This window comes from Thrips palmi, unplaced genomic scaffold (genome assembly GCF_012932325.1).
Source record: "Thrips palmi isolate BJ-2018 unplaced genomic scaffold, TpBJ-2018v1 HiC_scaffold_19, whole genome shotgun sequence".
Taxonomy (NCBI): Eukaryota; Metazoa; Arthropoda; class Insecta; order Thysanoptera; family Thripidae; genus Thrips; species Thrips palmi.
The window spans coordinates 3,193,139-3,219,661 of record NW_023144628.1 but is presented as its reverse complement, the minus strand read 5'-3'; the positions used below and the strand labels follow the sequence as shown (position 1 = coordinate 3,219,661).

The following is a 26,523-nucleotide window of genomic DNA, read 5'->3' as shown; positions in this document are numbered from 1 at the left end:
TTCCCCAGGTCCAGGTCCGCGGTTTCATTCTCCAGTTACAGAAACAATAATTCGCGCGAATATAAAAGTTTACGATAGACCTGAGGCTAGAACCAGATTCTAATTATAGAACGCCATCCTCTCATAGAAACCAGGACTTTGCAGGACTTGGAAAGCCGCGACATCGTGACCGTCACTCCTCTGAATAACTTGAACTTGATAGGCTGGACCAGGTATGATCGTTAGCCGATTCAGGCCCGTCCTGGCCGCGCCAATCTTGCTGAGCGCAAACCAGTACGTCCTTACTAAGAGCGACCCCATCCCCGGCGGACCGGGACTGAACGCCCACAGCGTCCGGCCCCCGGCGGCTACTCGACCCTTAGTGTTGTATCCCACAGACAGAACGGCCCGCCGGTGAGTAGCTGTATGACGTTAGCCATCGGCAGACCTATCCGCCGTGGGTGTCAGACACCAGGACGTGTGAGTCTCCGGGGACACAACCGGTTCAGGGGGACGGTCTTCTTCGCCCCCGTGAAGGGGCAGCTCCGGGTCAGCTTGGCGATGGGTGGTGCACGCGCTCCGCGAGCTCGTCGTCAGCGTTGATGTGGGGGTAGTGCACCCCGGCGGCAGGGGGATCTCCTGGGTTGATTGTTGGCGCGGGTTGACGGGGTAGTGCTCGGGCCCTGACTGGCCTGCCGGACTGTCTGCTGGGCGCCCGGCCCATGCTGGCAGCGGCAGCCGGTCGTGCTGAGCGGCCAGGGTGAGAGGAGCCCCCTGAACCCTGGAGGCTGGAGGCGTGTGGTCGAGGCAGTAATCGCAATCGCTGTCGGACGCCCGTCGGGTAGGCAACCCCTCGGTGTTCTCCGTCGTTGGTGCTGCCTACGTGCCAGGCGCTGTGGCGGCTGTCACTACAGGTGCTCAGCTGGCCGTCCCTGCGTCGCTGGAGCGGCCGCGACAGCCGTCCAAGCAGCAAGGGGGGAGGACCTACACCAAAGCCAAACCCAACACCGAATCCAAACAGGCATGCTTCTTGCTGACTCCAGGCTGGGTTGTCGGGATGTGCAGATGTCGATCCTGGGTCAGAATCTGGCAACACGGCCTGGTGCCCGCGGGTCGCTTCTGACCGACATCTGGTCATCTGGTGGAGCCGTCGGTGCGAGACGAGCGGAGCGGCGAGGGCCTGAGCCGAGCCGAACCATGCTGCGGACCGGCACCGAGCCGAGCCGGGGTAAACCCCGGCCTGCCGACTGCAGCGACGAACGGCACGGCACGGCCCGGCCCCGCCCGGCCCCGAAAAGCCGCCCCGCCAGCCCGTCTCCCTCGCACCTTACGGAATTTCCACGGGTGCGAGAGAGACCGGCCGGCGAGACGACGCTCCGGAGCCCGGCGGCACCCGCCGCATCGCACGCGCGCCGCCGCTGGGCCTCCGGACATCTAGCTCCCGTTGAACGCCTCCCTGAACGGCTTGTTGAACGCAGGAGAACGGCACAGCGGGGGCGCGGCGCCGGCGCCGCAGGTGGGCGGAAGCGGGGCACACGACCACCGCGCCGGCGGATCCTCCACCGGCCAGTTGCACCACGGGCACGGCACACTGATCTTCACGACACAAAGCACTGGTAGCACTAGACACTGCACTAGACACTGCACTGGCGACGGTTGTGTACCGGCCGCTGGAATCTTGAAGTTTTCGGCTCTGGGGCTGGTTGCTCGGATGGCGTGGGCGCTGGTGTGGCCAGGTAGCTACGGGTGGCGCGCTGCTCGGTGCCGCGCCGGGGTAAACACTGACGCCAAAGCTGACGCCAAAACTAATTTGCACAGAACTCGGACACTGTTGCACCGATCGCCGCGAAACTTTGTAGCTCGACGCGCTAGATGCTCACGGACCGACCGATACCACACTCGACCCGGAAAACCGACTTTAAACCACCAAAATCGAAGGGCCAACACGGAGCGACGTGAAGGCCCGCTGCTTCCCGCCGCCATGCCCCCCACTCTCACTCCTCTGAATAGCAACTTGGTGGCGTGCATGGAGAGTCATCACATGCGCCGTTCTGCATCGCGTCAAAGGCACCCCTTTTTGGACCCCCTTCGCGTGAAGAAAAGGGGTCCACGTCCGTTGGAGGACCCCCTGAGCTTGAGCAGCAAAAAGGGGGTACTGAAAAGGGCCCCTCGTCTCTTTGAGAGGAGAAAACGGGGGTCACGAAGGGGTTCAAATGAAGGAAGAGGGTCGCAGTGGGTGGTTTTGGTCAAAAGGGGTATGAAAAGGGGCGAAAAAGTGGTCCGCAGTACCACTTATCGACCACCTTCCACAAATCCATTTCTGTAAGGGTTGACAAAGGGGGTCTTCTTTCTCGGCGTGCACCGACCCCGGCACCCCTGGGCACCCCGGCCCGGGGCCCGCGCCCCGCCCGGCCCCGCCAGCACAACGAGACCGGCGAGAATTATATTATTTCGGGCGGGGAAACCCAGGCAGGGCCACCCACCCTCGCAGTGGCGTGCCTTTGCCGCCGCCGTGCCGGTTTCAATTGTTGCACCTGTGTCAATAAATCGCGCTAAGCAGCGAGCCGCGGCGCCGCGGCCGCGCTAAAGACCCCCCTGGCCGCGCCGCCGCGCTGCCCACACCGTTATGGCCTTTTGTCCTTTGTGGGATGCCTTAACGCGGTGCGGCGGCCCTCTCGTTGTTCTAATTATGGCGATGGTCCAGCGCGGCGCGGCGGGGCAGGGCGCGGGGCGGGCCGACGGTGACCCCCGGAACGCCACGCACTGTGCCCGCCACACGACACCTGACTTGGTCGCGGCGTCTCCCTCTCACTGCGCTGTGTGTGTGTGTGTGTGTGTGTATGTGTGCGTGCCCACACAGTGTGCCGGCGCCCCGTTCTGAATGTCTGCTAATGGCGAGCGCGCGCCAAAGACAAAAACAAAACACAATCACGCTGCGTGGCCGCGGCCCGGCCGACGCGTCGCTCCGCGTTAATCGTGTGGCGGCGCCGCGGCACGCACAATCTCACGCGCCCACACACTGTCGTTATGTAGCATTTCGACCCATTTCGCGACTTGCCCGCTCCGAGACAGTTTGACGGACTTTTGGGTGTCGCTCGTCTCACTGGACCGGCGACGCGAGTGAGTGCATATCAGTCAATCGGTCTTGATTTTTACCTGCTGGCAAAATACACCGTCCCGTTTCCCTTTTTTTGCCGGCACACCTGCCACATCCGGCATCCAGGGCAGCACGGCGACCTGCGCGACAACGACTGACCAGCGAAATGGCGCACACGCGCGGCCGCATTTTTCTTTTACTGGTGTAGTAATGAATCCCTGGGCGCTGGGTGCCGCACTCCGGGCACTGCACTGCAAAATGTCGACGCGAGCAGAGCAGCAGAGCAGCGGGCAGTGGAGTGGATTTCCGCGCGGAAGTGGGGCTAATGGCCGTGCAGCCGCGTGCACCTCAACGACTTCCCCCTCTTCTTTCCCTTTCTCCCCCTTTTTCCCTTTTTTCCCAATTGGCCTCCGGATAACGGATGGAATCGCGAAAGTCGGCCAAGAGCGGCCGGCAGCGCGGGCAGCACCCAGAGGTGAGGCGGGGCATCAAAACAGCCTTTCTTGCGCCAATAATATGGCCGGGGGCGTTTCTCGAGTGATTTACATGAAAACTTGCCGGTGCAGGGCGGCCGCGCTGTGCCGCCATGCGCCGCGCGGGGTGCCGGGCAGGGGGAGGGGGTCTTGGGGTTGGCGAGGAGCGGGGACGGCGGGCAGGTGCATGCACGCCGAGGAGCCGGGGGACGGGTAGGGTACCGCCACACCGCGCCGCCCGGAAGAGGGGAGGCGTCAAGAATACGCTCGCCCGCGGACGTGGCGGACGTGGCCGACGTGGCGGGCTGCTTGTTGTGTAGCGCGCTGTTACATCACGACACGACACGAGTTGGGGAGGAAGAGCAGCGAGCGATGCCAGCGGCTACGATGGCAGGCTGCCTGCCTGCCTGCCTGCCTGGTTAGGGCCGTGCCGGGCGGGTGGCTGGGACTTCGGTAATTGCTACACAAGGTTGGAGCAGGGCTGGTTGGCTGGCCTGGCCCGCCGCGATTCAGCCGGATCCGGTGTCAGATGCGAATATCCATCCGTCGCGGGTCCCCCCAGGTCCCCCACCCCTTTCCTCTCTCTCCCCCTCCCTCCGCAATCCAATCACTTCATCCAGCCCATCCTTTGTACCGCATCTAAGCGCGCCCCTCCCCCTCCCCCTTCCATGTCCGGCCCCCCTCCCCCTCCACCCGCTGCGCTCCAAACTTAATCCAGGCCGCGGCGAAAAATTGGCAAAACAGCGCTTTTCTTCGCGTGGTCGTTTCACGCGCCGAGCCAACGCAATAATAGTGCAAATGCAGTGGAGGTCCGCCCTACGGAGCGGCGGGGCCAGAGAGCAAACTAGCAAACGGCTGTATTATTGTAGTTTGAGGGCGCCGCCGCCTAGAGGGCGCGCGGAAGGGACCGTCATCGCCAGCGCTGCCTGCCGCTGCGCTGAAGGGCTGAGGGGCTGAAGGGCTGCCGCTGTCAGAATTCGCAGGGCGGGGCGGGGCGGGGTGCGGGGTCCACTTCGACGCGTTCGAGCGGCGCGCAGGGCGTGCGGCAAAGGGCTGCGTCGTGCAAGTGGTGCGCGGCGTGGTAGCGCAGCGGCGGCAGCAGCGGCCGTCCCCCCGGGCCGTACCGCCCCGCCGCTCCGCCGCTCTGTGCTGGCTGGCGCGCTGGCGCCCGCTGCCTGCCGCCGCCCGCCGCCCCCCCTCGCTGCTCAAACAGTCGGCCGAGAGGTACTGCCAGCCAGGGTACCGCCAGGGTACCGCTCCCTTTGAAACAATTTGAATAAATTCGCGGAGCGCGCGCTAACGAATAAGTTGGCAAAGACGCGGTGGTGGCGGCGGGCCGTCGCGCTACCCGTTAACAGAATGGGAGGAAGTGGGGGGAAAGGGGGAAGCTGGGACCTTTTATTGAGGCGGCCCGACCCAGTGGCGCCCAAACGTTCACGGTAGGCCCTCGGGCGCCCTGGGCCGGGGAAGGAGGGGGGGGGGGGCTGCGAGTCCCGGGGCTGCTAAGTTGAGCGCACAAAGTTGACAAAGGCCGGCCCGCCTCGCAGCCTGCCTGGCCTGGCTCGCTCCGGTCCGGTGCAGCGAGAGGACTTATCAGGCCAATTGGGCCCAAAGAAAGGGGAAGGGGGTGGGGCCAGTGGGGCCGGTGGGGCCGGTGGGGCCGACAAACTCCGCGACAAGCGAGTTGGACGTGATGCCACACCTCGAGAACAGCGCTAGCGGGCAGCGGCCACCAAGTCGAGCCGGACCGGTGCGGACCGCTACCGGCTTACGCCTGAGCCGGGCCCGGCGCGGGCAGTCCGGCTCGGCCGCCACAGGGGCTTTTTCCCCCTGCATTTTTGATGGTCCCGTCGGCCAATTGTACTCGGCACCATCGCGTTCCCCTCGCCCCCCCCCTCCCTCCTCCTTGCCCCACTTTTTTATCTGTGCCTCCACTACGCGCCGCCACGGTCAGTCATCAAACCGCAACAAGGGAGAGAGCCCGCCCACTCAAGTGCTTACCCCACCCCCCTGCCTCAACAGGAGTTACAATTACAGGTGCGCCTCTGAGCGCGCGGGAGGGACTGGAGAGGATGAGAGTGACGGAGGGAGCGCGGGGGGGGGGGGGCTGGAGGGATGAGCACAGAGAGAGTCCTTGTGTTTTCCATAACAAGGGCGCTAGCTGCGCTGCTGGGGCCGGCCCGCCCAGGGCACCGCCCGCCCCGCCCCGCCCGCCCCGCCCCGCCCCGCCCCGCCCCGCCCCGCCCCGCCCCGCCCCGCCCCCCCGCCCCGCCCCGCCTCAACTCGACTCGAGGACACAAATACCGCAGACGTCTCCTCCTCCCGCTCCTCCTCCTCCGCCACCGTGAAGGCCACCGCTCCGTCCGCACCGCCTCGCTCGCCTCGCTGGCAGGCGAGAGTTTTCATTCCGCCGCGCGAAACGAGCCTCGGTAAGGCGCCGTAAGGCCGGCCTGATGAACGGCAGCGAGTGGCGGCCAGCGAATGGCGGCCAGCGTGTCGAATTCCCTAATTCCCCGAAACATTCCTCCCACGCCGTGCTGTACACTGTGCCGCACTGAACCGCTCCCCGCGACTTCTGCAGCACTCTGTGGCGGCCGTCGACAGCGATGCTCGTCTGTCTCTCTCTCTCTCTCTCTCTCTCTCTCTCTCTCTCTCTCTCTCTCTCTCTCTCTCTCTCTCTCTCTCTCTCTCTCACTAAAGCGTTTCTCGGAAATCGTCATCACTACCAGGGCTGGTGCGGTTGCGGTTATTTCCAGAAGCAATCCTCTGGCAATTATTCTAGCAATGCCTGTCCACGCCTCGCCATGCCTCTGGCCATGCCTCTGGCCATGCCTCTAGCCATGCCTACACGGTAAAAACGGTTCCTGGTTTTCCCAGGAACCCCCTGGAAATCGCCTATGTCTTCGCCATAGGGCTCCTGGGAAAACCAGGTACCGTGTTTACCGTGTATGGCCGCCTGACCATGCCTCGCCATGCCTCCGCGGCGCTTCCGCACTTCCGGTCGCTTCCGATCCACTGAGTGCAGCTCCAGCCCCGCCGACTGCCGAAGGACCGACCGACCGCGCCCAGCCCCGCGGCGACAATGCTAAACTTGTGCATTTTAAACGCGCGGCGCCCCAAACTTTCTGATTAGCCAATGCCGTGCCGGCGAGAAGATCCTCCGCGGTGGCGCGGCTGTAGGGCTGCTGTTGTCCTTGTCGCTTGTTGTTGTTTTTGTTGTTTTTGCTAGTGGGGCACACTGAAAGGGGACAAATAAAAGGCGCCGCCACTGCGATGCCGCCGCGTCACGAAGCGGCAGGGCGGCGAGGCGAGGCGGCACACTGAGAGTCGATTTCGTCGCCCTGTCTCTCTCGCTCTCGCGGGGCGTCCCGTGTGGGTGCGAGAGAGACAGAGCGACGCGGGGCGGCGCCGTATCCTATCGGCCGATCCAATCCCGGGCAATAGTTCCGATGTGCATTTGCATCCCCGCGGCGCCCCGCCAGCCCCGCCAGCCCCGCCTCCACGGTTTCTTATTTGGGTCGGGAGGCTGGAAGCGCTGGAAGTGGACAGAATGATTGTGTTGCAATTAGTTGGCGGCCATGGAGATTCCAGCAGCAGTGCTGAGCAGCGTCCCAATTTGCGAGAAGACGCAACGCGCGCGCGCGACGGAATGCGTCCCTCGTGCCAATACTTTTTATTATCATCGAGGTGGCCGGGGGCAGCCCGCCCGCCCCGCCAAGGACATTCCGAGAAGGACAAAGGACACAAAGACACCGCCATCCAGTGGTTTCCTGCGAAGAGAGAGAGCCACAGAGTTCTCTTCGCTGCCAAAAAGGGAAAAAAGAGAGAAAAAATTAGCTACTGAACCTTTGGAAAAAATAGAATTTTAAAACAATCCCCGACGCACTGCACGCATATTTGCCCGCGCCAGCAGCACAACTAGTCCCCTTTGCCACTGCAATATGAAAGCTCAGTGGAGAGGACAGGAATTTGAGCGGGCAAAGCGGAAGCAAAACGACTGCGTGCACATCGAACCCCTGCCGGGCGGTGCCGGACGCACAGCCTGTGTTTGTGTGAGTGTGGACGCGCGTGTGTGCGTCCCGTGCGTGAGCACACTGTGTGTGTGAGTGTGTGTGCGCGCGCTACTTTTCCGTATTGACCAAAAGCTGGGGCCGAACTGAAACCACGCGCGCTGCTGCCGCTGCCCCTCCCCCACCCACCGTCGCTGGATGCGGACGACTCTCCTGGACGGACCCGACCTGAGTCTGCTCCACTGCACAGCCACCGTATCCGGTCCGACCGCCACCACTGGCAGAGCCTCAAGAAAAAAGTAAAAATAAGAAAACAAAAATAAAATCAATCTGGACAGGCAGTCTGCACCTCCGAACGGCCGGTATGTCTTGAAGGAGGCCGAGCCCCTGGAAGGGCCGACGGCGTACAAAGGGCCAGGTGGCCGAGAGGGCGAGGACCACGGGGTGGAGTGCACCTGCAGGGCCTGCAGGGCTGCCAGCAAGTCAGGTGGACGCAGTGCTGACGTCGCGTCGCTCCGTCGCTCCGTCCGGCGGGCTGGCCGGGCTGGTCGACTCATGTCATCCCTGCGTCAACAACCAGGACCGGGGAAGCTCGGGCCGAGCCGACTCGGGCCGACTCGGACACACAGGCGGGGGAGTGAAGCACACCGGTCTGTATTCATTACCCTAACTAACGAAGGAACCAGAAGCGTGTCAACCCCCCGCCCCGTCCCGCCCCGTCCCGCGCCGTCCCCGCCGTGTCCGGAGTGAGAGTGCAAACACACCGGGAGCAAACATCCTCCCCCTTCCGGACACGGTGTGTGTGTGTGTGTAGTGAGTGTGTCCGCAGACAGACAGAGTGACAGATGAATGGCCGGACAGGCAGGTGCTGGCCGGGCCTGGCCGGGCGGACTACGGCAGCACGCCTGTAAAAACACGCCCCGTGATGAATCCCAGAGCCAGAGGCGCCGGAGGGGTGTGCAGCAAGGATAATCATCGTCTATATGCATGTCGTGGTGGGCCGGGCAGTCAGACGGGCTCCCAGCCAGACGGCCAGCAAGCAAAAGAAATCCTTAATTTTTGGGCCGGCCGGCCTGGAAGGAAGGCGGCTGGAAAGCGGCTAGTCTTCGGGGCAGGGAAGCTCACGACAAAGGCGACCACAAAGGGCGGTCCGGGTGGGGCGGGGCGGGGCGGGGTGGGGTACGGCGGGGTGCGGCGGCCCCCTCCACGGCCATATATCTCGGGGCCCAGATTCTCGGGCCGAGGTGACGGAGGCTGGACGCGCGGCGGGTTGCTGCGCCGCTGCGTCGCTGCGTTGCGCCCCCACTGGTAATTCCGCGGGGCCTCGGCCGCCCCGCCACGCCCCACCGTGAGTCCGTGAGAGAAAGGGGGTTGCGAAATATATTCATGGAATTGGGCGCGCTGCCGGCGGTGCCGGCGCTGCAGCAGGCGAGCGAGGTTAGGATAAGAAACGGTGGCGGAGGTGGCGGTCGGGGGTGGTCTCTGGAGCTTGGCTTAGGGCGGAACAGTTGGCAGCAGTTTTGCCGTCGGGAATATTTTTTGAATCGGGTCGGTTTCGAGGTGGTTGGGTGGGCCTGGTGGGCCTGGTGGGCCTGGTGGGCCTGGTGGGCCTGGTGGGCCTGGTAGGCCTGGTGGGCCTGGTGGGCCTGGTGGGCCTGGTGGGCCTGGTGGGCCTGGTGCAGCAGGGGCGCGGCAGTCGACAATGAATAAGGAAATAGGGTAGGCAGGGGCGTAGGCGCGGTGGGGCGGGGAGGGGCGGGTTGCGGTGCAGTGGGTCAATGGACCAGCAGGTCGCTGCCAGCCCCCACAGTGTAGGCTGTGGACCGGGGCGTGGCCGAACCTAGAATAGCAGAATCCAGCCCTTTTACTCCGCCACAGTAGGTGGGCCAGGCCATGTAGGCCCGGACCCCGGACACGCCACCAGACTGCCGCGCTGGCCGCACGGCCGGGCACGCGAGGTGGTTGGGTGGAGCGCGCCGCTCGCCGCAGTCCGCCGCTTTTTCCAAAGATGCTGTCCGCCATTACAAAGTTCAATTAGGCCTGCATATACATGAGGCCGGCCGATAGGGCCGTGTCCTCCGGGCGAAGGGCGCAGGGCGCGGCCCCTGGACGTATTCCACGCACACGGCGCCAATGGACTCGAACACCGCCCAAGGCCAAGCCAGGGCACAGCCAGGGCACAGCCAGGGCCCAGCGCTCACTCCGAGTCGAGCCGCCTTGGAGATCCCCCCGCAAAAAGGGCTCCTCACGACCGCCCCTGCCGCGGCCCTGCGGCCCTGCCACACTGGCCTGCGTGAGCCCCTGCGGTACCCTTGGCTTGGCCCAAGCCTTGGCGAGCCTTGGCCCCGGGGCCCGGCCGAGCCGAGCCGAGCGCCCGGCTAACCACCGCCTAACACCCCTTAATCCCAATCGAGATCTCGATCCCAATCCGCAGCCCTCCTACACTGGGAGACCGGTCCGACCTGCAATCCACCCGTCAAAAAACACACAGCCAAGTGCTTCAATCGGCTAGGAATTTATTGGTTTTACGAGGGTTGCGTACGGTCAGGGACAATAAGAGACAGTTTCGAAAAGAAATGAAATAAAATTCGTGACGAATTTGCAGACCACATTCGACCACCTCGCCTCGTGAAAGGGTTCAGAAACGCAGAGTCGCCGGGAACGGCACGAGGAGAAGGAGCAGCGCGCTTCTCGGCCTTTTTCGGCCTCGGCCGGTTTCTCGCCGTCCTTGGGCAAGGCCGGGGCGAGGCCGGGCGAGCCACTCATTGGAGCCGAGCAGAGCTGAGTTGCGTCAATGAGCCGCGTGCGGCACGCCGGGCCTCGGCCGGGCCACGTTGCGCCACGCACGCAACTTGCTCGCCGTTATCGACGGCACGTCTCTCTCTCTCTCTCTCTCTCTCTCTCTCTCTCTCTCTCTCTCTCTCTCTCTCTCTCTCTCTCTCTCTCTCTCTCTCTCTCTCTCTCTCTCGTTCTCGAGATTCCTTTTTACTTGTTTCTTTCTAGCCGCAGTGTTGATGGGGCGCGGTCACGACACACACACACACACACACACACACACACACACACACACACACACACACACACACCACCCAAACAGGCTGAGGCTGCGGTTTCTCGGCCGACACCCACAATCACACCCTCGCATGCGCCATAGACACCCAATAACACCTGCACACACCAACCCTCTCGCGCACTATAGTGAGAGAGAGCACACGCACAGTGAGAGTAGAGAGAGAGAGAGAGAGAGAGAGAGAGAGAGAGAGAGAGAGAGAGAGAAGGAGCGAACCCCCAGCACCTTCGTACAGTACCTGTCCGCCAGCCCGCTCCCGAGCCCGCTCCGCTCGCCTCTCCTGCCAGCGACATACCTGCAACAGTTTTAGCGTTAGCGACGCGTCCCCAAGTTTTCTCGTCGCCGCTTTGCGCAGCGCAGCGCCCCCACTGGAAAGCAGTACCCGCCGCCATGCCAGTGCGCCTGCCAGTCGGCGGGCGGGCTGTGCCGCCGAACCGGGCCGCGCGGCGGGCTGGCCTACCCGGCGACTGGCGGGCGGCGACGGCTGGCCGGGTCTCGGGGGCGAACAGGGTGAACAGGCCACACGCGCGAAGAGGCCCATCCAGGACCCAGCCGAGAGGTAATCGGATCCGCCCCACAAGGAAGCTAATTAGTGACTCCTCGTCAAGGCCGGCAGCCCCGCCAGCCACGCCAGCCACGCCACTGCCCGGCCGAGGCCCACCAAGGCCGCGCCTTCAACTGCAAATCGAGCACCGCAGCAGTTTCGGCCCGAGGAAAACTAAAACTGTGGTGTGTGTGTGTGCATGTGTGTGTGCAGCCAGTTGGTCTCATCGGACGTGATTAAGCAGAACTGGAGGCGTTCCAGGCTCATTACAGTCTCGAAGCTCAGCAGCAGGTGAGGCTCGTTCGGTGAACTCAGCAGAACGATTTTCGCCCTAGTTTTTCATGTGTGTGGCCTAACTTTTCCCGGTTTTGGGGTTTCGAGTGTGCATACCCCCTCGGGGGTTGTCTAGGACCCCAATGGGCATGTTTGGAAAAAGTTTCGTTACCCTGAGTGGTCCTGTTTACAGGCACTACCCAGGGGAACACAAAAGACAACCCACGTCGAAAATCGTCCGGCAAACAGTGGCAGGCCGCGCAGCAGTAGAGGCTTGCCCCGTTTCATTTCATTTCCTTCTTCTTTTTCTGTTTTCCTCATTTTCCTTTTTTCGTCCCTGGTTTTCCTAACTTATTGGCCCGGCATCGGCCATTGAATGAGAACACCCCCTCCAACTACTATTCCGGCAGCAATTTGTCATCGGAAATCGGCTGGTTTGGCGCGGCGCGGCGCAGCTCGGCTCGGCTCGGCACGGCGCCGCCCCAGTGCGTCCTATAATGCGGCATGAGAAATGACCAGACCTGTTCATCATCGGGAGAGGCCGACTTTTGACGCGGAGCCCGACGGTCGGCAAGGAACACACTCCCACTCACACACACACACTCACACACACACACACGCACACACACACAGACTCACTCGCCTGGCCGCTCCAACGCCCTCACGGCGCAACGACGCAGTGGTGTGAGTCGACTCAGGCCGCGATCTTGGCTGGAAGCACTTGAACTCTCGCTCAGCTGAGCCGCAGCAGAGAGGGCGAAGGGGAGGGGGGAGGGGGGCTGCAGCTTGGCTGTGTACTTATTACGCTGTCCAAATCGATCGGAACACATCTCCGGTCGTGGTTCCCAAAGACGGAAGGAGGCTGAAGGGGTGCGGCAGTGCGGGGCGGGGCGGGGTGGGGCGGGGCGGGGCGGGGGCGGGAGGGGCGGGGCGGGGCGGGGCGGGGTGGGGCGGGGAGGTGGTCTAAGGGGCCGGCCATCCGTATCGAGGGGAGATTCCCATCCGCCACTCCAAACCAGCAGTACGACAGGTATAAGGGGATCTCTCAGAAACTCTCTTTCCGTTCCGTTTCGCCCCCCCCCCTCTCTCTCCCTCTCTGTCTCCCCTCTGCTTCGTCCTTTTCTGCTCTCTTTTCCCTTTCAACTTTTTCCTCGGTCCGCACAGCTGTTGCGGGACGTCCCTAGCTGCGGGGCACGGCGGCACGGCCGCGTCAGAAGTGAAATTAACGGTGATGAAATCCGGCCCGTCCCACCGGCCAATCGTTTCACTGGAAAGTCCCCCCCCTCCCCCCTCCCCCACCTGCCTTCTTTTCCCAGGCGCGCCTTTCAACCTTTCTCCGGGCCGTCACTAATTCTATTACCGTCGTCCTTTTCTTATTCGTGCCGTCGATGTAAAACGGGGAGAGGCAAAGCAGGGCAGCCCCGCCCCGCCCCGCCCCGCCCCGCCACGCCACGCCCCCAGAAGGCGCCGACGGCCGTGTTCGAACCCGGAGTAGTGTGACGGTAGTGCCCCGGTAGTGCTGGCCATTGCAGCAACGCGCAGGTGGCGCCGAGTCGTCATGGCAACGCGACTGCTGCTTGGTAGGGACACGGACGACACGGCGGGCCCGAATGGCGGGGCGGGACGGGGCGGGGCGCACAGGTGAACCCATGTCCTTCCGCTCAGGTGGGCCGAACGAGGCCTGGAACGAGGCTACCTCGTTGCGCGACGACACCGAGTCGCAACTTATTTTTTTGCTTCTTTCCTGCCGGGGCATTTAAACCGTCACGCACCAGTGTACACGCGGTCGGAATGCTTCGCTTCCGCGGCGGTGCGACGCGGGCCTGGGCCAGCCCGGGCACGTCGCGGGCCTCGCCGCCAAGGCCCGCTTCAAGGCCGCCGTCCCTTCCGCGCCATCCGCGCACTGCGGTGAGGCATCGTGGGGGAGGGGGGGAAGGGGGAGGCCGTCAACTTCATTATTTGCGCCTACCCCCGCCCCGGCCGCCCCCACCGCCCCCGCCTCTCGCTTCGGCAGAGTTTACCGTCGCCTCGGCAACCCCGCCCTCGCCCCCCACCCCCTCTCCGTACATCGTCTGCCTCGTCACGGTCGACGCACCCTTAGTAGTGACGCCGCCGAACCGCCAGCGACGCGCCGCCCAAAGGATCAGCATACTTCGGGACCGCGGCGAGGCGAGGCCGGGGGCGGGACGCAGGGGCGGCCCAGCACGCGCGCCCCGACGCGCCCACACGACGCCCACGCCCTCCATCGAGGCGGAGAGGAAGAGGGAACGAGAAAACGAGGCCCCCGCCGGCGTCAATCGTTACTCTGCCCGGAACGACGACTCGGTGGCGTCATTCCGGGGCCCTCGGTCCCCCCCCCCCCCCCCCCCCCCGCCAGGGCGGTGTCTGCGCGACTCACTGCGCTGGCGGTCCCATGGCAGCTTTTACAACTCAATGGACGCGGCGCGGAGCAAGCGCGCGAGGCCTATCGCAAAAAGGCCTGGGCCAAACCCACATGTCCCTCCCCCCCCCTCTCCCACTCCACTATCTCGCCTAGCTTCCCGTCTCTATACCGCCGGCGTTATTTCAGCCCCCTGCTGCCGCCACTGCCGCCACTCCGCCGCTCTACTCTGCAATCGAAAGCCCTGGTCATGGCCGAACATGAAATATGGTGACATGCAAAGAGCCGGTCGTCCCGTTGGACGCGATAACCCTCAGCCTCCACACCGTCCGCCCTCCTCCCTTGAGACCGCCGCCCCCCCCTCCCCCCTCCCGCGGCCACATTTCCTTGCGGTGGCCACCCTGGCTGCGCCGGAAACCGGAAGCGCTGAGCGGGCCAAACATAATTCTCCTATGAAGACACTGCAAAGCGCTGCGGAGCGCTGCGGAGTGTGGCGCTGGCTCTCCGCCACTGTAAGCGTACCGCCCCAACCCGCAGTCAAAGGCGCGTTAGTTCGTCCTTTCCATCCCCTTCCAGTGCAGCTGCAGCGTCGCTGCAAAATTAGAGCGGGCCGAAACCGCGCGCTGTCGCCCTCACTCACTGCGGTGGCGCGGGGAGGCCCACGGCCCGACACTCGCCATGCTGGTCGCTAAAGCCCGCTCCCTTGCCGTCCGATCCGATGCGATTCCGAGGGATCATGGCGACCGGCGTCAACCCCTTCCCCTTCCCCTTCCCCGCTCCGAGCTGCTCCAGGCTCTGGACATTTTTTTTCGGCTGCCACCCCTTCGGATTGGCCGGCCGTTGTTCTGGCCCGTCACGTGCGGAATCTCACTACACTTGTCTTGATCACGTGTCGCACCCCCGGCCCCTCCGCCCCCGCCAGACCTCCCACGCCAGACCTCCCACGCCCCCGGCCCGCCCCCGGCCCGTACCTGGGCGTGCGAGGACAGGGGGCGGCAATAGTGTCTGGGACCTGTTTGCCGACCTCCCCCGGGGGGCAATTCCAGGTGAATCGCAATCAAGTCGGGTGAGTGGCAGGCTGCCGGGCGGGCTGGCTGCCGGGAGGGCTGGCTGCCGGGAGGGCTGGCTCCGAGGGCGAGGGCGAGGCCGGCGAGGCGGGCCAGTGGATCACTTCCTTGAGGTGAGTGCTGCCTGCCTGCCTGCCCCGCCTGGCCCTGCAGCGCGCGGGGCGGCGAGGCGACGGGGGCTCGGGATCGTCGGATCGGCTGGTGTGCGTGCAGGTGGGGGATTGGCCCAGGGCCGCCGAGGCCGGGGCGCCCCGAAGGTGGCCGACGGCGAGGTCGGCACGTCGCGGCCGTTCCGAGATCCTGACCTTATCCGGACGGCGATCCGTCGTGCTGAGGCCGCGCCAGCAGAGAGCCCCGCCCCGCCCCGCCCCGCCCGGATACAGCTGGATTCGGCGCCAGGGCGGGGCCCTTGGCGGGGCCGGCGGCTCGGATCGCCCAAACTGAATCCAAACGGCGCAGTGCAGCGTTTCCGTTCGGGAAAAGTGCCTCACTTTAAGTCCCCCGGAGAAATAAGGCGCGGGGCCGGGCCGTCCCTCGTCGGGGTGCCCGCCTCGCCCCACCCCGCCCCGTCCCTCCCAGCACGCTCGGGTGGCCGTCCTCGTCTTCACTCCCACGACGCCCAGCCCTTTGTTTACGTCCTCGGCGACTCCGACTCCTTTGGCCCCGCTGCCCCGCGACGCAAGCTCTGCCCAGTTTTCCTGGTGAAATTTTTTCCGGTCGAGTCAGTGGGGTGGCGACGGAATAACATTGGCTTAATTCGTGGGGGAGGGGGGGGAGAACGGCGGAAACTCAATACTCATCATGATCTTGATTCGCCTTGTTGTTGCTGCCTGTTTGCTTTCCAGATTGCTGAAAGGAGATTTGTGTTCCCGGCCAAAAAGCCTCGTTGGAGTCAAAGCGCCGTGGCGGCCTGCCCGGCCTGCCCGTTCGGCATTGACATCGACGTAGCGATCGGGCCGGCGATAGCCGGATAGCCTGTACCGAATCGGCCGGGTTGGGCGCTCGGCCCGTTCGGCCGCCACGCCCCAAGCTCCTCCTGCCTCACGTTATCGATGCTGCAGTTTTTCATATCCTCCCCAATCACGTGTTTGTTTGTGTGAGTGCCGTGGGTGAGGGCGCGCGCGCGCGTGCGTGGGAGGGTGTATGAATGGATGTGTGTGAGAGGCATTACAAATTCTGACAGCCCCTCGAGATAAATCAAAGCCGCGGGAGGGAGAGAGACAGACAAATATCCGGTTTGTCGGTTCGAATCTTTTGCAGCAGCCGCTCGGTGCGCGGCGGGGCGGCCCCTCTCCGCAGCATGTGGCACAGTGCGGTCCAGTCCGGTTGTGTTCAAAAACCCGCAGTCTGACTGGGCGGGGCGGGGCGGGGCGGGGCGGGGCGGGGTGTGCCATACCGTCGTGCACAACATGGTTGTGTTTGTGATATCGAAAGCCCCGGTGCCCCACAGCCCCGCTGCTGCCGCGTTGTCCGTTTTTTCCTTCTTTACCCATGAAATATAAATTGGGATTTTGCCTGCTCGCGTGCAAAGCGCGCTGCCGCGCTGCCGCCCCCGCGCGGTGCCCTGCTGGCAAGCCTGCTGGCCCTCCAACGAGTCCTGCGGATAAAATGTTAACAACGGATAATCTCTTCCGCGCCCCGCCGTTCGGCACACGCCGTCTTGCGATCAACTCCCTAAAAGTGAAAAATAACAAAATTACAAACATAACGAAATTGTGGTGACGCGAGCCGGGAGAGAGTGAGGAGAGAGAGAGAGAGAGAGAGAGAGAGAGAGAGAGAGAGAGAGAGAGAGAGAGAGAGGCGGCTTAGAGGCAGGTACGATAAATTTGCCGGGGATAAAGCGACAAAGAGCGGCGCGCAAAACAGAATAAAGGGCGCGTCAAATGAAGAACCCGCCAAAAAAGGGAATCTTTGTTTCCCTCGGCGCGTTTTTCCAGCGGGGTGCGACCATGGTGCGTCGTGGCCGCGGACGTTGCCGCCGCGCGGTCTTTGACCAGTGTGGCGTGTGGCGCCTCGAGTTGGGGCTAACGCCGCGGCATTACAGAGTGTATTACAGCGGTAATACACTCTGGCGAATTCGGGCGAATGCCGTCGAAGGCCGCGGCGCGCAAAGGCAGAGGCGAGGGCTCGCTCGGAGCCAAAAAGGGTCCCCCCCCCCGGCCCCCCGGAAACGCGCTGGTTCCTCCGCAGGTAAGGGCTGAGCGAGGCTGACGGAGTAAGGGGGTTAGGCGGGGTTACGGTTTCGCGGTGCACTCGTCGCACTCCGGCAGTGTAGTGGTCGGTGCGCCGCAGCGTCCTTGCGGGAATAACGGCTTTCCCATCAACTCAAAGCACGAATCGAATTATGGCGGGAACACGAGCCGAGCGCGCCGAGCGCGCCGAGCGCCCCAAGAGTGCATCGTGTGTGTGTGTGTGTGTGTGTGTGTGTGTGTGAGCTGCATTACACGGTGTCCTTGCACCAGGCACTTGTACACACGCTGCGCGCCGTACTTGGTGCTCCCGTTCCGCAGCGCGCGCCATGAAGGCGTTCCGTGTCTGCGCGAGGCGGGGCGGGCGGGGCGGGCGGGGCGGGGTAAACCCAGTGAGGGGCCCACAACCTCATCCCTCCACACACACAGGCACACAGAGTGGGGCGCACACGCTTCGAGAAACGACAAAAGGATGGAAATGAGTATTAACCGAAACGCTCCCCTCCTCAGCCCGCCTGCCCCCGCTCTTCACCAGGGCCGCTACCCCCGCCCCGCGTGCCTCCGCGCCCCACCCCACGACGGCCCGCGGCTGTGGGCCACCAACGCCGTCCCCGAAGCTGCACTGGCGCACGCTGGCGCCGGCGGCCCCCGGGACGGGCAAGTACCCAGTCCCGGAAGCCGCGGGCCCGGCAAGGGGCCCGGCAAGGGGCCCGGCACCGCCCGGGAGGCTTGCGAAGTGGAGCCGAATCAAGCCGCACATTGCCGCGGTCGGCGGCGCATCTTGGGGCACTGCCAATAACGTGCGGCATACTGCGGTTTTTCAACTCGGTGCTCCGGCCGTGCTCACTCACACAGACACACACTCACACACGCAGAGTGGCGGTGCAGTTGCCGGAGCAGTAACTGGAGCTGCCGGAGTCCAGGGAGTTGGCAGTGCCATGGCAGTGCTAGGCCGGCGGGGGCGAATGGTGCAATCACAGAAGTTCTGCAACAAATTACCACATGAAGTAGCTGGAGGCTGCTGGAGGCTGCTGGAGGCTGCTGGAGGCTGCTGGAGGCTGCTGGAGGCTGCTGGAGGGCTGCGCGGCCCCCCGGCCTGACTTGCCGCGCGGCGTGTCAAGCCCTGGAGCCTCCAGCGGGCCCCAGCGGCCTCCAGTGGCGCGCCCCAGAGGACTCCAGCGAGCCGCGATGAAAGCAGTCGGCGGCGCAGCCTGGAGTGCAGGCCGCCAATCTGACGGACAAAGTAGCGGGAGGGAGGCTCGCGATGAGGACGACGAGGACCCCGACGAGGGCGCCGTGGTGGACAACTTATTGCCGGCCTTCTTGTCCGGGAGCAGCTGGCGCGGGGAGTTTGATGGGCCCGGCGGTTTATAGACTGCAGTGGCCCGGAGGGAGGAAGGGAGGGAGGCTGAGGGCCCCAAGAGAGACAGGGGCAGAGGCAGCGGCATCACCTTAACTTTGCACCGTCTTTGTCGCTGCGCGGCCCCATTTTTGCCCCCGGCCTTCTCGGACTCGCTGCGCTCGCTGCCCGCGGGGCCGAGAGTCGGCTGAAGTTTAATTTGCTGTGCATGCGGTCGACACGACTCCGCCGTCGCGCGCCGCGCAGCGCCCCTCCGGCGTGGCGCGGTTGATAAACTGCCGGCGGACGATTGGGGATGCGCCGCGCCGCCGCGGGCAAAGCTGCATTTAAATGAATCACAACAATTTAAAAACAAGCTGAGCCCGGCGAAGCACGCCAAGGTGCGGCGCCGTTATAAATCGGCGCTGTACTCCCGCCACGCCGCCTCGCCCGGCCTCGCCCCCTACAAGGAGGGCCCGGTGCCGCCGTGCCGCCCCGGGGACCGTTCCATAAATAATCCGGTTGACTAAGAAGACCTGATATACTCGCCGCGGCCGGCGTACTCCACCGGGACTCGGCCGGGCTGCCGCCGAGGCTGCCGCCGGCGCGCGGGGCAGGGGGGAGGGGGATGGCGGCAACTTTGAATTTCAAGGCCTCGCCCCCAAGGAGGTGCACTACCCGGCCAAGAGAACTCGGCCGTCGCGTCGCCGCCACACCGCAACGAGGGGCCCTCAAGGCTCAGGGTGGGTAGCGGTTCCATTTATTTTGGGTGGGTAGCGCACGACACCAACAACACCACCCCCACGATGTGTCTCGAAGCGTTCTCGTGGAGCCCTTAGCCCTCCGCCCCCTAAGCCCGACTCCCTCGCCTCCGTCGTCTTTCGCCTTTTTCTTCAATGAAGAACCCCTCCCCAAACTCGGGCGCCACTTCCTCGCAGCTCGGCGCATCCTTCAAACCCTCCCCCTCCCTCCCCTCCCTCCCCTCCCTCCGCTCCCTCCCCTCCCTCCCCCCCCCCCTCCGCTCCCTCCGTGCCCAGCAGGCTTCCAGGGCTCAACCGCCCCCTCTCCCCCGGCGCCGCGTGCTTCATCCCCGCCCCCACAAGACACCCACCTTTCACCCGGCCGTCACGGACGTCACGCGGGCGTCACCCGGCCGTCCCTCAGGCCGAGCCGGCAGGAGCGGCTGACACTTCATCATCATGCAGGCGGCGGGGCCCTCGTAGGCCCTCGGCCGGGCTGGGTCACTCGCCCTGATGAGCGCGGCGCCGTGCCATCACTCACAAAGAATTGACGCTGCCAATACCCCGTGCGCCTCGCGTCCATACGGCAACAATGAGTGCCGAGTCCCGTGCGCCTCGCGTCCATACGGCAACAATGAGTGCCGAGTGGCGATACCCCGTGCGCAGCGCGTCCGTACGGCAACAATGAGTGCCGAGTGGCGATACCCCGTGCGCAGCACGTCCGTACGGCAACAATGAGTGCCGAGTGGCGATACCCCGTGCGCAGCGCGTCCGTACGGCAACAATGAGTGCCGAGTGGCGATACCCCGTGCGCAGCGCGTCCGTACGGCAACAATGAGTGCCGAGTGGCGATACCCCGTGCGCAGCGCGTCCGTACGGCAACAATGAGTGCCGAGTGGCGATACCCCGTCGACGCAAAATTGCGACAGGCCGGACGAATCAGGTCGTACAAACGATTTCGACCCTTCGGCGGGTCGTCGACTGGAGGCCGGGCCTCCTGGCCGCCCAGGGCCGAGGCTTGGCGTCGCAGGCGATTAGAAATTAGAATGCATGGGCCGCCCGGCCCGGCCCTGGGGACCACGGAGCACACCGTGTATAGTGTATACTCAGACCAGAAAACGAAGAGCCCTGGGTCCTCGCGGTCGAGGGCTACCTGCAATGCTATCCAAGGCGGCAGATGCCATAAACCGCGAGAACTCAGGGCTCTTCGTTTTCTGGCCAAAATATAGTCCCACCACCGGTGACATCTCGCGTCCCGCGCGCTGCATCGCTGAAGCTGCTGAAACCGAGGCGGTGACTGACGTGTTTTGGTTTCGCTGTCTGCGTTGCGTGTTGTTTTGTTTCCCAGAGTGCGCGCGGTGCGAGCCGGCCAGGCGTCTCAATTCCCCCGCCGAGCCGAGCATCATCCAGCATCCAACACGACACACCCGCAAGTCATCAAAAAGTTGTTCAAGTTGTCGCACTTCTTGTCGAGGCGCGCCAGGAAGCCGAGGAGGAGGAGAAGAGTGCCGTAATGAGGCGGGGTGGGCCGCCGGGGTGTCGTCCTGGCTCCTGGCTGCGCTCTGACGGCGTCCTGGCCGGGCTCCGACGGCATCCTGGCGCGGCCCTGACGGCGCCCTGGCCGGGCTGACGACATCCCGGTGGTCCACAGTGGGTTGAGGCGGTTCAAGCCGCCGGCCAGTCGCAGGCCCAGGCCAGGGGCAGACCAGCAGGGGCAGGCCAGGGCCCAGGCTCGCGCAGGGGCAGGTCCAGCGGGACGCCACGGCGGCCACGGCTACTACGCCACTTACCCCGTGTACCCATGCGCGGTCGATTCTCCCCTCGCCCCCGCACCCCTCGCCCTTATTTGTCCCACACAGGCCAGGAGTCGAGGAAGGCGGCGCACCCGAAAAGCAGCCCCCTGCCCCCCTCCCCCCGCAACCTGCCGCACAGCTTGGCACCAGCGCTATCACTCGGACGAGCGCTGCCTGCCCCCTCACCCCACCCCCTACCGCAGCCCCCGCTAGCCACAAACCGTCAGTCCCGATCCGGCGTGCAGACAGAGTTCCCCCACGGTTGCCTCCCGCCCCCACCGCCCCCGCAGCGCGCCCACCCCGTGCAAAGCCTGCTTCCTCTGCGCCGCGCTGCGCCGCGCCGCGCCCACAACACGGCAAACATGTGCAGGGCAACTAAATCCTTATGGGCCGTTGTATGGCGGCGGCCCCCGACCGGCCGGCGCGCTGCAGCGGCCCGTGTCGCGGGGACCATTTTACGTTCCCAAATGGTTTACAGCCCGGCGGTAAAACTGTCCCCTGATTCGATGGCAATTTTGCCCCCGCTGGCGCGGCTGGCTTACCGCCTCCCGGCCGACATTGTTGTTGTGGATTCAAAGCTGGATTGTAACTGCGGGGGGGGGGGGGGGTGCATGCACAGCCACCTTCCCAGCAGCCCACGCGTCATCGCGCGCTGCGCTGGCGTGCCGCGCCGTGCCGTGCCCTGCCCACGGCGAGGAAGGCTGCTTCGACAGCGCCACCCCCGCTGCCCCCTCCCGCTGCGGGGCGGCCTGGCCCGGGCGGCGTGGACCCTCGCCGTGCCTACAGTGCTTCATCATTATCGGCGTAATTATGGCCTAACTCGGTGACAATCTCCTCTCATCGCCAGTGTCGCGTCTTGGAGCGGAAAAAGTTGGAAGCTGGCACCGGAATAAACGGGGTTGGCCGGACCGGACCGTTTCTATACAGTGTGGGGGTCCCTCCGAACCGGCCCCGCGTTTAATCCGTCTGTCCTTCTCGTCACGCCGCGCACGCACACACTCGCAGACGCTCACTCGCATGCGCACACACCGCGTCGTTTACACGCACATGTTGCGCCGAGGGTTCCGGCGGATGTTAATCTTTGCGGTCGATCGAGTGCGCACCGCAGGCAGGCAGGCAGGCAGGCAGCCCGAGCTGGCAGGCAGGCCGACAGCCGCCCTTTGAGCGCGTCGCACGCAGCCCGATCCAACTGATAGCGTCCAAGTTGGGCGCAGTAGTTGGCCGGGGCCAACAGTGGCGGCAGTGGCGCGCCCTTGCGGCAAACTGTTAAGAATTAATACGGCCACTTGGATGTAAACGGGCAGCGGGCACGGCCGGGGCACGGCCAGGGCGAGGCTGTCCCGGATGCAGCCCGACTGCCGGCCAGCCCGGACCCCGGACAACAAGATTACACGATCTTCAAGTCGGGCCCGCCCCGCCACAGCCCGCAGGCACTCTGTATCCACAATTTCTCATGAAACGGCATGCGCGATTTTCCTGTTGTTTTTTTTTTTCAGTCGTCGCTGTAGCAGGAGCATCCGGGGGAGGTGTCGGGGAGAATCCCGGAAGCGAACGTGCACGGTGAAAAATGCACGGGCGGCCCGTGGCGTAAGCGGAGCGAGCGGAGCGAGATGGAGAGGGGCCGCGTGGCGAACGCGCACGCAGCACGCGGCACGCAGCACGCTCAGACGGAAACGGCGAGAACGGATGGGGATATGAGACGCATGACTCGATCCACGCGCTCCTCCTCACCGCCCCGCCGAGCTGGCAGCCGCTGGCAGCGCAGCCTGGATTGAGTCGGTTTGGCCAAGCACCGCCAAGCAAAGCACCGCCGAGCGCAAACAACACGGCGAAACGACGCCCCCGTCGGGTCGGCTTGACGCGGCTCGGCGCGGCTTGACGCAGCGGTACAATTCAGGGAAAACGTCGTCACCGCGTGCCGCTGCTGCCGCTGCTGCTTTAATAAAATTATTTCGTCAAAAGTACGGCGGGGCGCGGAGCCAGCAGAGCCAGCACAGCCAGGCACAGCGGAAGGGGAGGGGAGGGGGATAGTCCTAGACTGGCCATGTGCTGCCTGGTGCTGCCTGGTGCGGCCTGGTGCCGCCTCTCCACCAACTCCCTGGCTCTCCCTCTGTGAGGTGCCTGTCAACTCTTTACAGCCCAACTCCACTCCGTCCACTGCTGCTTGTCTGCTGAGGGAAGCGCGCTCACACACACACACACACACACACAAAGCCCCCCACACACACACGTCGTGCAAACACGCACACGCGCGCGCGGCCGGGCAAAAACACACACACAGCCGCACACAAACACGAGCGCGCGTAGCCATTTTGGCAAAAATAAATAATTGCTGGTCCGTTTAACCGCGGCACTACGAGGCACTGGGAGGCACTGCGCGGTCCGCGCTGCACGTTTTATTGTGAAGCCGTTGGCGGAGTGGAAGACGGAGACGCGGGCAGGAAGGGGGGGGGGGACAGAGACAACAAACGAATGGCGTCAGGCTGGAAAACCACCGACCGCTTCGCTTCATCAACAAATTGGCCATTTTAATGACCGGTCGGTCCGGCACAAGGCAGGCCACCTCGCGGCGCCTCCCTGGCTTGGTTAGATTAGGTTAGGTTAGGCCTACAACGGTCCGGCCACCTCCTGGCGCCCCACTGCGCTGCTAAAACATTTCTCATATTCCCTCTGTGTGCCCGCTCGGCTCGGCTCGGCGCGGCTCGGCCGTGGCAACGAAAAGACAAACATCGCCCGGGATTACTTGGAAAGGCATACCTAACAGCGTTTTGTATTTTCTCCCGTTCGGGTGACTTAAAAAATTTCTTCCACCATCAAATGGATTGTTCTTTAAATGTTAAACCAGTTTAAATACCCCCCTCCCCTTTTTTCCCTTAGCCGTTGCCCGGGCATGGCGGCGTCGTTGTCACTATCTCCGTCACTGTCTGACACCGCATGCACTTTGTGACAAAATTATTCACACCATTCCTCGGTCCTACTGTAAAACAAAACTGCCACTGTTTTAAAAAAAACCTCTGTGGCTGTCTGTCACAGGCGAGGCCTGGCGAGGCCGTGGCGCTGGTTCCCCGACCACCGAAATGCGCGAATATAATCGGCGCGGCCCGGCCCGTGATTAAAGGGACGCGTTTGCCGCAATTATCCGCGATCCGTCGAACGGGGAAACGCAGGCCGCACTTCGGACCGCTTAGCCTTAATCCGCCGCAAGCAGAACCAACCCTTTGGGCAGGGCTCCATTTGACGTGGGCCGGGCGTGGCTGGCGTGGCAGCGCTCTGGCGCCGCGGGCCGCGCCATGGCCGGGCCGACTTCCTGGGGAGTCGCCGGAAGGCGGCTCTGTGTGGCTAAACTAACCAGACCTCGTCATCTGGAAAACTCTTGTGTCCCTCCATCGAGGCGAACGCTAAGTCCAGACGGCCAGCCCTGCCTGCCCGCCTTGTGCGGATCAAGGAAGGCCCACTCAAAGTTGCCGGAGAACAGCCAGGCCGGCTACGCGGACAAGGCGGAGGCGGCCCTGATTTGTCCCCAATCACAGAAACAGACCGCGCCCCGCGCCTACACTACAGACGCCCACGTCTGGAGGGCCTATTAGGGCAGTCATATGCCCACCGGCGGGTTCGAATACCGTTTTTTTTTCTTCGTCGCTGTGCTGCGCCGGGTCACCATGATGAGGTACGCAGAGTGACTGCCCCGCCTTGACGTCCCCAGTGGCGGTGGCAGCGTAGCGCCCGAAAAAACTGTAATTGATGAAGGACTCGGAGTGAGGGGGCAAAACCTCGCCAAGTCCGCGCTGGAGCCTGCCGCTGGAGCCTGCCGCTGGAGTCTGCCGCTGGAGCCTGCCGCTGGAGTCTGCCGCTGGAGCCTGCCGCTGGAGCCTGCCGCTGGAGCCTGCCGCTGGAGTCTGCCGCTGGAGCCTGCCGCTGGAGCCTGCCGCTGGAGCCTGCCGCTGGAGCCTGCCGCTGGAGCCTGCCGCTGGAGCCTGCCGCTGGAGCCTGCCGCTGGAGCCTGCCGCTGGAGCCTGCCGCTGGAGCCTGCCGCTGGAGCCTGCCGCTGGAGCCTGCCGCTGGAGCCTGCCGCTGGAGCCTGCCGCTGGAGCCTTCCGACTGCCGCTGAGCCCACGGCGGGCAGGGCGTGCCGGCGGCCTGAGGCCCTGGCTTGAGCCCGATAGGAAAAGAAAACTTTGGCCTGCAGAGCAGATTGGCCCCGGGCCGAGTCTGGAGGGTACCAGGCGTATCAGGGTATCAGCCTCTGGCAGGCTCGCGCGGCTCGCACGCCGCGGCCTGTCCTGCCTGCCTTCCGGCTGGGATTCGGCCCGGACAGTAAACTGCTTACTGAATGTGTCCGGGCGAGGCCGGCGGGCTGCAGGCTCCAGTTTCGGCCGCTGGGCCACTGGACCGGCCCCCCGGCGCGCCCAGTCACTGGGCCCCAGTGCCGACCTTCACCTGCTCCACATGCCACCGGCGGTACCCCTTCGCTGTGAGGTAGATGCAGCGCGGGGTAGCGTCGGCGGCGCATCGCGCCACTCCGGGCAGACGCCAAGCCAAGACGGCAGGCGCGAACTGCCAAAGCCACAACGCGCTGCGCCGTGATCGCCGGTCACTACAACCACACCATCAATCAGCACGGCAGCCGACGGCAAGCACAGCACGCCGTCAGCGCCGTCAGTCGACCGCCAGACCCACCGCCAATGCCGCGCTTTCTCCGGCATTGGGATATTGCTGCTCGGGTGATTTATACTCGAGTTTTTCTGGCGCGATGTCTTACCTTTGGCTGCGCGGTGCGCTTGGATCCGTGGGTGGCGGGGTGTTGGTGCACACGCCGGGCGGCGTCGCGGCGTCCCGGTCGCACTGTTTGTACACTGGCAACGTGACACTGGCTTGCGCTGTGGTGGCACTGACAGTCGCACTGATTGTCGCACTGATCCCTCTGCACTGACAGTGTTGCACTGCTTGCGCTGCTTGCACTGGGCGGCGCTGGCCCGCACTCGTGTCAACACTCACAACACACACTGTATCCAGACACCGGCCGGCCAAGTCGACGAGACGAGGCTTGCGCGGGGTTGCGCGGGCGTGCGTCTCGCGCGGCGCGGCGGGGGCGTTGTCGGGCGTCGAGGCGCCGGGGCGTCGTCGTGAACAGGGCCGGCGTCGCGAGGCGTCGCGAGGCGTCGCGGACACAAGGCAGAGCGAGCAGGACCAGCGCCCGAAGCCGAGCGCAGCTGGAAGCCAACTAACCTGGGTACGGCACCCTGCCACCCCCACTGGCGCCACCCGGCGCCACCCCCTCCCCCAGGCGAGGCGCCCCATCCCCAGGCCCGTCGCGGCCCCGCGCGGCCCGACGCGGCCCCGGGGGTGGACGGGACGGCAGGGCAGGGCAGGGCCGCGGCACGGAGGCTGCACGGCGGCGACGACGCCTTTCGAGATACGTATGCTTTTGGCGCTTTTGAAAAACCGCGCGGCAGAGGCGGCGCTCCCTCGAGCTGCGCGCCCACGCACACCACCAGAGCCCGCGGAGAACGGCGCACACCCACGACACAGGCACACAGCACTCCCGCACCAACACACTCACAGACGCACA

The 26,523-nt window shown here is 64.6% G+C and overlaps 1 protein-coding gene across 1 annotated transcript in view; it reads right to left on the bottom strand.

Annotated features, from left to right (window-relative positions):
• LOC117646232 (amphoterin-induced protein 2) overlaps positions 1-26,130 on the bottom strand; it is a 208,054-nt gene extending 181,924 nt beyond the window's left edge. The window contains exon 1 of the mRNA XM_034387065.1: positions 25,714-26,130. The gene's annotated coding sequence lies outside the window, so the exon portion shown is untranslated. The remainder of the gene's footprint in view (positions 1-25,713) is intronic.
• Positions 26,131-26,523: the final 393 nt, after the last annotated feature.